This window comes from Theobroma cacao, chromosome 1 (assembly GCF_053813885.1).
Source record: "Theobroma cacao isolate CCN51 chromosome 1, ASM5381388v1, whole genome shotgun sequence".
NCBI lineage: Eukaryota > Viridiplantae > Streptophyta > Magnoliopsida > Malvales > Malvaceae > Theobroma > Theobroma cacao.
In genome coordinates, this window is record NC_142639.1 from 32,180,481 (window position 1) to 32,191,565 (window position 11,085).

The 11,085-nt window shown below is 35.9% G+C and overlaps 1 pseudogene; it reads right to left on the reverse strand.

Moving 5' to 3' along the window:
• Window positions 1–1,994: 1,994 nt before the first annotated feature.
• LOC18613111 (scarecrow-like protein 23 pseudogene) lies at window positions 1,995–3,941 on the reverse strand (annotated as a pseudogene).
• Window positions 3,942–11,085: the final 7,144 nt, after the last annotated feature.

Sequence of the window (11,085 nt, forward strand, 5' to 3'; positions counted from 1 at the left end):
AAAGTGATGAAAAATCTGAAGAAGAAGATGTTTAAGAGGTTCTCCCATTTGAAGAAGGAAATCGACCTACGATTAATGAGCTAAAAGGGTTAACATTGACACTGCAAAAGTTCTCGGGCCCAATTCTCATAAGTGCTAGTTTAACTCTAGGAGAAGGGAAATCTTATCTTGATCTCTTGATAGGTATCAAGATGTCTTTGCATGGACTTACAAAAAGATATTAGGGTTGGATCCTAAAATTGTTGTGCATTATTATCTAAATAAATTAAAGATAATTTAAAGATAAAACTCGAATTTAGTCAATTAAAATTCAAAAACTCATATTTGGGCCAATCAAAAAACTATGTATAAGTCATTATACTTTATCTCTAATTGAGCTAAAATAATTTAGAGATAAAATCAAATAAGTTAAATCCTCATGGAAGTCTCTCATCTAGCACTATAAATATTGTGCTTCTGCGAGCCATTTGACATACGCAATTCAGAAGAAGATTTTGAAGACTCAAAAGTCCTCCAAAATCTCAAGTTTCAAGCTATTAAAAAGTGAAATAATCTTGAAGAACGTCGATATTAGGCTTCTAGATTTTTCAAGAAGTTGCTCTTTGATTTTATTTTAATTCGAGGAAAGAGATTAATTCTGTTTGTTCAAGATTAAGTCATCAAGACCTTTGAAGTGAATTCATTGAAAGAAAGAATCACAACATTATTCTTTTATTTTAAAGAATTCTCAAAAATGATAATTCTACATTTGATTATTACATTGTTATTTGTTTTTGTATTTTTTTACCTCATTTTTGACACGAGATTTATGTATTTACATGCAAATACATATACACGTATATTAAAGTAAACAAGCATTTCAGAGGTTAGCAATTGAAAACTAATTACATATACTTAATATTATATATATATATATATATGTATGTATATAGTGTGTGTGTGTGTGTGTGTGTGTGTGTGTGAGAGAGAGAGAGAGAGAGAGAGAGAGAGAGAGATGAGTAATTGTTTGGTACAATGAATGTGTGTACGAATTTTGGAAATGAAACGCAAAAATGGTATGCTGTTGTCTTGGTTGAGTTCCAAGCTAGGTATAAGGGCACAGCGAGAGCGGGATGTTTTTCTCAATTCCAAAACACCGAAACCCATCTCGCAGATGCTTCGTGTTGTGCCTTTCTTCCACATCTATAATTTACTGCAAGTACTGGGCCTCCCCTTGCTTCCATTTTTATTACACACGCTTATCATTCACAACCCGCACGCTTATCATTCACAACCCGTCTGACAGAATCCTAAGCTCCAATAATGGACATCAGGACAAGTGCTGTTCAATGTATCCTCGTAATTAGCTAACTACACTAGCATGCATGATGATCAAAATACCGCTGCAATAAAACCAGCAACATATTGATCATGCTTTTTTAGTTAGTTTAATTAAGAACTGTGTTCATTTTAATAATCTTAATTACTTTGAGAAGTAATTTTACTAATTGATCACTCCTTGATATTGTTAATTATGAGTTCACCTAATACGCCTATTAATTAATTAAGGAGACATGGGTGTCATGATCTTTTTGATCTTGGCACATACCAAAATTAAATGACAATGTACAGATATAAAGTGGTTTCCATAGATACTTAATCATCCATCTCGCTAAATCATATATTTCCGCACCTGTTCCTGTATCTTTCTTTCATCTTACCAAGTTCAACCTATACATACGTTAATTGCTCAGATTTTCCCATGGACTCAGGCGCCTACTAAAATATGATCATGAACTCATGTACCGGATATATATATAATATATATACACACACACATATGCATTCAGATTGTGGCACCTAGTCCTACTCATGACTATTATTAAACGATTAAGCCCCTTCCCCTCCCAGATCCCTAAGAGAAGTATACAAACAGATCTAGAGACCAGAAAAAGACCAAACAAATCCCAACAGGGAATTAACAAGTTAGAAGCTAATGACAAGCTGATCTTCCAGTAATTCATTGATTATGAAATGTGATGCATAACAGAAAGCCACCGATCTAATTGGAGAGGAAAAACTGATGACAAATTCCTCCTTGAAGCCAACCAATTTGTTGGCTTTTGGGTGCATAAAAGAAATAAGAAGAAGAAGAAAAACCAAATTAATGTTTGGGACTTTGTGTGTAAATTATTACCATAGATAGAGAAACAAGTTGGTGCTTTTGGTTAAAGAGTATAGTTGCCTGGCGAGTTCTCAGAATCTGCATTGCCAAGATTGAATTATGGAACAAGGATGAGGAAATTACATCTAGTGTATGTTATACTTACGCAAGCTCACAGTAGATCAACGAGAGGAGGGAAAAACATCAGGATCAGCAGCTATCTAGAGGCTCGTGATGTCCAAGCAGAAGCAGTGAACAAGCTAGTGTCTTTCCATCCAAGTCTAAGTGTTCCATCTCCTTGCACCAGGCTATACCCATGAGCAGGAGGGAACATGTTCAATATTAGTTGTGCCTGAGCCATGGAGTTGCTGCTCATTGGCACCTGCACAAAGCAATTCCTTGCAAGCTCACTTCTCCAATGCTTGAACTTGTCCTCCCCACTTCTTGCAGGGCCTCCTATTGCCAATATATTATTGATTTCCCTATACAAAAGGTAATGCTCGATGCGGTGCCTGCTAGGGTCATCAGCTGGCAGATACGCCCCAAGTGAATCAAACATGGTTGAATAGTAATGGAGAGAGCCCACAAAACGGTCCAAGAAAGATCCACCATGGAAGAGGTCTTGCTCAACCAATGTTATCACTCTTGGAGCCAATTGCTCAAACAGTCTCAATGTCTTCCATTCAGGTCCCGTGGCATCATATAGTGAATGCTGTAGCCAGTGAACAGCTAGTGTCTCTCCCCTTCGGACTTGTACCATTGTAATGTCAATTTCTCCAAATTTCTTTGCGATTGGGTGGAATTCGAAAGACATTCCAAGCCGTTTAGCGAAATTGGAAAGTTGTTTTCCGGTCTCCACCAGAAGCTCCATTGAATTGCCCATGCCGGTCATCCTGACGTGCGGAGGCCCTTCAATACGCGTGGCTAGGATATGAAACAGGGCCGGCCATTGCAAGCCTTGCATGATGTCAAGGTCTATGATGTGAACTCTATCTCGCCTATGGAGAGCCTCAAGGATGGCTTGGTTGGAGGTGAAGTGAGCGAATTTGACATAGGGAGAGACGTTGTTGAAGGCTTGGAAGGAGCAATGAACGCTTTTATAGTTTATCAAAGGAGAGCATATCCCTAACCATGAGTTAATAACCCTACTAGACATGGCCTTGGCAAAATATGCGACAACCCTTTCAGCACAAGAAGGAGCGTAAGGAGAAGCCATTTGGGTCAGTTCAAGCAACATTCTATGAGCTTCCCCAAGATTGTCAACCGAGATAGCAACAGCACACTCCAAAAGAAGCGTTATCAAGCTTAACCCTTGCTCGTCTAACCTACTTAACCCTCTACCATTCACTCCATTTTCACAAAAGTTATTTGTTTGGTTTCCTTGCTCGTTGCTCCATTGGTTCTCTTCACCACTGCCATCCAAAAAACTTCTTCTTACTGTTTTCCTTGCCCTAAAATCACCCAACGGCGATGGGGCAAAGCTATCCTCGCATACCATTGACGTGTCAGCTAGCAAGCTGCTATCGGTTTCGGTCTCAGCTGGCAAGTCATCAATGAGCTGCTTGGTGACTTGTTCCACCCACTCAGAGAGCTCATTTCCCTCCAAGTTTGAGCAACGATTTTCAACTGCTTGTCTCGGGATGGAGCTGACACTCGTTGTTGGAAACCCAACAGAGGCAAAGTCCCATATTGGTTCATGAGGCTGGATCATATCTAGAGTCGCATGAACCACTTCGAACCCTCCTTTCATCATTGAAATGCTATAAAGATGGCGTAAAGGAAAAAAGGAGAAAAATCACAGAAGGGTGAGGGAGGGTGTTAAGGAGAGCTGGAGACCATTTTTAAAGGGGAAATTTGGAGCAAGGATGACCAAAGAAATGGTCTGTTACTAAATTTGGGGACTTGTTTAATGAAACAGCGCGGCCGGCATAGCCAGACACATAGACAAGGACAAGAAGCTAAAAGCCGAGCACACGTCAGTTTGGTAGTGATTTTCTCATTATTAACTTTCTTTAGATTTTCCTACAAGTATGTATTGAAGCCATTGACAGCATTGAACTTAAAAATCTATTTGAAGATGTATGAGGAGCAAACTAGAGCGTCATAGGAGGGTGGAATTTGCATCCATGATAGATGTAGAAAGAAGAACTACCACAATATAAAATTATCATAATAAACAAATTAAACTGCAAATCATGGCTCATGTGTTTAAATTAACATTATAAACTTACAAGTGTCTTATATTATATTACGTTTATATTTATTTGGTAATATAAAATATTTAAAAATTTTCAAGTTCAAATCTTCCTTTTCCTTACATTAAAAAACGTTTTTAATTAGATGCTGTGCAGGATTAATCGTTTATATCAAATACGACCTTATATCTTTGCTCGTGGTGATGACTTTGTTTTATGTTTTATATTTACAGTGTGAGTTGTTTGTAGACTTGTAGATTATGTGATGACATGGTTCAAGATGTAAATCTGGTTTTTTAAGCGTGTTTATGTCAATAGAATTTTACCGGATTTTTATTTGTATGGTTCGTTTTGGTCACACTTTTACCTCTAATCGAAGTTTTTTAATCAACTTTTATGTATGATATTTAATAAAGTAACCAAATTTGATCGAGAAAAAAAATACGACCTGATATTTCATTTTTATTTGTTTATCAAATGGCTTTCTTCTAGAATTTGCGAATTAAGATCATATATACACGTAGCAATCACAAGTTGGTTTTTTAGTCGTGATGTTGAGACAGCCTGGTCTCCCTTGACCTTTTTGTGGTTTGGCTAAGCTACTTTAATAAGCTATTCATAATGACAGTTTAAAAGGTAAAAATGCATTTAGGGTTTAATTAATTAAAGTAATATACATGGTTTGGTTAATGACAGTGGCGCACGGTGAGGCCGACGGGGTGACAATGACATGCATCAAGCTATAAAAATCTCCAAGATAAATTATATGTTATATTTTGATGCCAAACTTCTTCCTTTTTCTTTTCTTTTTAAGGTTTTTTGAAATATATAGCATGAAATGGTAAATGTGTTTCATCCTATGCTTTTTGTCAATGGTTGAGACATTATTTTAGGTGCAAATTTCATTAAAAGTCATGACTCCAGATAATTGATAAGAGCCTGATAAATTTGTGAACCTGCTTGATTAACTCAAGTTAGATCTATAATACTTCTCCTGAGTAAATCTATTATCAATGTTTAATGTATAGAAAAGAAAAACATTTTTAAGTACTACTGACCAATGAAAAAAGGATTATACCCATGAATTCAAAATTTGAGAAAATCATAGCTCACTTAACCTTAATTAAACACTTTCTATTTTTTTAGCAAAATTGTTAAATACCAATTTCTGTACTGCTATATCTTATATGTTAAACATATGCAAGTATCAAATGAATTAGAAAAAGAAGTAGTTAAGAGAGGAATGTTGGATAGGGGTTCCACTGTTCGTTTCTTGTGTAAATTGAAGAATGAATACTTATTTTTTCACTTGTTTTGAATCTTGAAAGATTAATTTGTTCTATATGTTTCATTGTTTGGGTTGCTTCACAGGCGGCTATACCTTTTTTTTTTGGTTTGAAATTCTGCTATTACGAAGCGTTGAAGGTGAAAAGATACGGCGAATTATTTTTTTTTATTTGCTGTCATTTGATGTATTTGGTTTTTCAAGAATGAGATGATGATTTTTAAAGATAAATTTATCAACGTTACGTAATTATTTGATTTCATCAAATTGAGATTTGCTTGCTAGATGGTCGGGCAATGAAAATTGGATTATGGATCTTTTTAGATTTTCATTTGTTGGTTCTTGAAAATTTGAAGCCTACGAAGATAAGGGTTGTGTCCTCCTCCTTGCACCTTCAAGTTTAACGTTGATGAATTGTGGAGGGATAAGTGATGAGGTATGTGAAGCTTGTATTGTCAAAATCAATAGCTATTGGTGATTTGGATCTTGTGGAATTACTTGATATTAGAGAAGCTCTTACTTGATATTAGAGAAGCTCTTTGTCATGATTCAAATTTGAGAGTCCAAGATAGGTGCACGAGTTTGACAGACGAAGCTCACGAAACCTGAGCAAGCTTCAAAATTTCGACTCAAAATCATTTCATATATCGTTAGCCAAGAGATTTCACATCACAAACATTCATAAAAATAAATTAAATCTAAATATATATGAAATTATCCCTAACACACTGTTCATTCATAAGTCTTAACACAATATTTATAAGGTCATACGTTGACCATCAAGCGGGTTCCTACTTTACGACCCTTGAACAAATTTAAATGGCACAACATGCCTACACATTACAAGTTAAACTGAACTCCAAAAGTGGAAGCTCGTGACAGATTCAACAGAGTGGACATGTCAGGATAGGATCCTATTGAATGCTAAAATTGGTCTGACAATGGATGACCCTTGCCATATAGTCTCGTGGCCTATTTATCTACCCATGATACAATAAATGGGTGAGTCATCTAATCCTTAGTGAGGGATGAAGATAAATCAAATATAAATATATATAATTAACAATATATATTGCACTATCAGTGCAACGGGAGGAGAGTCAAATCACACGCGTGCTAGAGAGTCAATCACATGTATGCCGGAGCAACGGGCAAAGAATCAAAGTCATCATTTGGAGTACTCTCCCAACGGATAGCATCATATACATAATCATCACTTGGAGTAGTCTCAACTGATGGCATCATAAACATAATCATCAGTCAGAGTAGTCTTAATGGATGGCATCATAGCTTTGCAGGCGAAAATCACAGGCGAGATTTATACCATAGCCCTTACTTACCACCATCCTTGCAAGCATACACAGTCACAGGGTGTAGGACTCCACTCAACCTCAATCAAATCAACATCCGAAATTCTCATCATCGGACGAAATATAAATCCACAAATGAGGTCATCATACCTTCAATGTCACATATATCCATATTCATATCATAAACCATATTTAACAAGCTTCGATCATTTACAAGCCCAATATAAATGTACGTGCCTTTAAATCTCTAAGCCATCAAACAATCATAATCCTCCATGAAGTTCAATGTCTAGAGTAAATTACTTTTAGATGTCCATCATATTTACTAGACCTCCTAATCTACACTCAAACAATTGCCACTAAGGCTCATGATACACAGCATGTATAATCACACACACACACACACACACACACACACACACATATATATATATATTGTTCTTTAGCCTAAGCACATTCAACTAGGCAATTATATACAATACAAATTATTTTAATACCACTGTAGCACATTAACAATGTGATAAGCATTACATGCTTTTTAAATAAAACACATTTACAATGACAATTGGAGGCGCTTCTACAGCCAAGCTCAGCTTTTAACCTCCAACCATTCTCCAATTCACAAATGCATCAATAGCCTCAATTTCCTCCTTAGAACATATCATAACATCAAAATACTAAGAGTCAAATACCCAGACACCCTTAAGTTTTGATCAAAATTATACGAAGATCTAGTAGTTTTCAAAGTGGACACTCCACCCCAAACATCTAAACAGCATTAACGTTAAATATGAAATGTCTAAAATACCCTTTTTCTTTTTCTATTGTTTTCTTTCTCTCAAGTCGATTGATGGTGTCCCTTTACACTGGCCGACCACCCATCTCCACCTTACTCCCTTAAAGAGCACCAAATCTGTGCTTTTTGAGAGCATCAGGAATCCCAAAAGAGCACTGGAGCTCCCTTAAGGAACCGCAAATTGAGCTCCCTAGGGGAGCACCGGTGCTCCTTAGGGAGCCCTAAATCAGGCTCCTCAAATGAGCACTAGAGCTCCTAAAAGAGCACTGAATCAGGTGCTCCCTTGGGAGCCCTATCGCAGGTTGCGAGAGACCAAAATTTTGTTTTTGAAAACGAAATAAAAACTATAATTTACTTAATGGTAATTTTTAAAGTTAATAAAAGGTAAAATTATCCTAAACATATTACCACGTCATCAAACTAATAGAAATATTGACGGTTGACTAGCGACAAGACTTATGTATCCAAGAAAAATATTTTTTTGGAACTGAGTGTCCATTTTGAAAACTAATAAACCTCTATGTAATTTTAATCAAAACTTAGGGGTGATTGGGTATTTCAACCAAATAGTAATTATTTCCTAACTTTAAAAAATTCTCCAGCTTTTGAAAATAACACAATCTTAACAATACAATATACAAGCTCAAATCCTTCAACAATGAGCTTAATCCTTATCTTAAAACACTAGGTTACTCAAACCCAAGCTCCAAATCTCTAGCAAAATCAAAAGGGGGAAAATCACTAAATCTAGAAAAATCAGATTTCGAAGTTATTAACCAATTAAATCAAAAATCAATTGGTAAAAACATTTAATCTTACCTTTAGAAGCGTTTCCTAAGCTCCAATTCACTTCAATCGAGCCCAAAAATCAACTTAAGGGTTAGGGTTTTGGAGGGTTTGAGAGAGAGAAAGAGTTTTCTTTTGTTTTTGAAAAAACTGACGCCTTTTAGCCTTTTTAATTTTTGTGTTTTAACACTCATCTATCGATAGATGGAAAACATCTATCGATAAATCACTCTATTTTTTGTTTTGGGTATTGACCTTCATCTATCGATAGATTCCTTGAACCTATCGATATTTTGTGCATAAAACCCTTTCATAGTTTTCCTCGTTTGGCTATCTATCAATAGATTTTGTAGATCTTTTGTTAGATGCTTCTTAACTTGCTTGCTTTTCATCTCGTGTGGCCATCTATCGAAAGATTATTCTAATCTATCGTTAGTTTTTGGGCCACTATGCTTCATAAAGTTCTCAAGTGGACATTTATCAATAGTTAAGGGGACCTATCAATAATGTTCATCCAAATTGCCTTCCCAAGCTTCTTTTTTGCATCTATCGATAGATGTAGAATATCTATCAATAGATCATGCCCAGATTTCAGATTTTACATCTTTAAGTCTCCAAAATCACTCATAGGACCTCCAATTCATCCTCATTCAATCAAAACACTTCAAATAATTCATATGACTCAAAATTCTTATATATATCCTCAAAAATAATATCAAACTTAGATCTAAACGTCAAACATTAAAATCCATCACATAATTTCCCTGAATATTTGCCTAAGTGCCTTAGTTTAGGCTTCCATACACTTAACAGATTTAACAAATCATAAAAAATCCTCAAATACATTATAAATTTAAATTCATTCTTTATAATTTACTTAAGTCATCCATACAGTTTATATTGAAAAATTAAGGGTGTTACATTCTTCCTTCATTATCCTCTTTTTATAGAAAATTCATCCCCAAACTTAAATTACACACCGCTGACCAAAGCACATCTTAAACCTCAAAGAGGTAGGGATACTTGGCTTGCATTTCCTCTTTGAGTTCCTATATGGCTTCCTCAACCGAGTGGCTTTGCCACAACACTTTCACCGTAGCAATATCTTTGAAAAGAAGTCATTTTACTTGGCTACGGGCTACTTCTCATAATTAAGCTCATCTTGTAACTAGACTTCATCATACTGTATCACATGCGAAGGATCAAGAACATACTTCCTAAGCATAGACACATAGAAAATCAGATGTACATTAGACAATTTAGGTAGTAACGCCAAGTGATAAGCAATTGCACCTATGCATTTTAGCACCTCAAAGGGTTCAATGTATCTAAGGCTCAATTTCCCTTTTTTCCCAGATCTTCTAACTCTTTTGGTCGATGAAACATTTAAGAACACATAATCCCTAATCTCAAACTCCAAAGGTTTTTGCCTATTACTAGTGTATAACTTCTACCAACTTTGAGCCATCAACATATTTTCCCGGATTATATGGACACCTCGCTCAGCTTCTTAGACCATCTTCGATCTTAAGAGCTTTCATTCCCTAATTTCAAAATAACCAATAGGCGATCTACATCTTCAACCATATAAAGCCTCATACGGTGCCATACCAAAAGTGGTTTGATAGATATTATTATAAGTAAACTTGGCCAAAGGCAAGTAATGATTCCATGAAACTCCAAACTCGAGCACAAGAAGTGGGCTGTATTGAAATCTAATCTTATGCCTAAGGTCTCTTACAATTTTTTCCAAAACAAACTAGTTAACTACGGTCCTCTATCGGACACTGTCATTACTAGAACACCATGTAGCCTCATAATCTCATTAATATAAATTTGGACATACCAAGCTATTCCATACTTAGTCTTACTGGCAAGAAGTGGGCTAACTTAGTCGATCGACTATCACCTAAAAGGCAACATAGCCACCTTTAGCTCATTCTAAACTTGTTACAAAGTCCATGGTTACATGTTCCCACTTCCACTCGGGTATCAATAGCGGTTGTAACAGTCCCAAAGGTCTTTGATGTTTAGCTTTCACTTGTTGACAAACCAAACACTTAGAGACATATTCAACCACGTCTCTCTTTAATCCTAGCCTCCAATAAACTAACTTCAAACCATGATACATTTTAGTGGCTCCTAGGTGTATCGCATAAGCTGTAACATGAACCTTTCCCAATATCTCATTTCTTAAATCACCCAAATTCGGATCATAAACTTGTGATCAATATCTAGGTAAACCATCGGTGCCGTAAACAACGTCTCAAGCTTTATCTTTACTCATGTCTCCAAAGTTTTTCACCAAATACTCATCCTGATCTTGGGCATCTTTAATCTGATCTAATATCATTGGCCGAACTTTGAACTGCACCAACAAAATGTCAAATCATTAATCTCAAAATGTACTCCTATATTGCCTAAGTCATATAAACTCTGCACTAAATATCGTCCTTTTGCGATAAAATGTGCCAAACTCCTCATTGATTTTTGGCACAAGGCATCAGCCACTATAATTGCTTTGTTGAGATGGTCGAGTATGGTGCAATCATAATCTTTCAACAACTCTA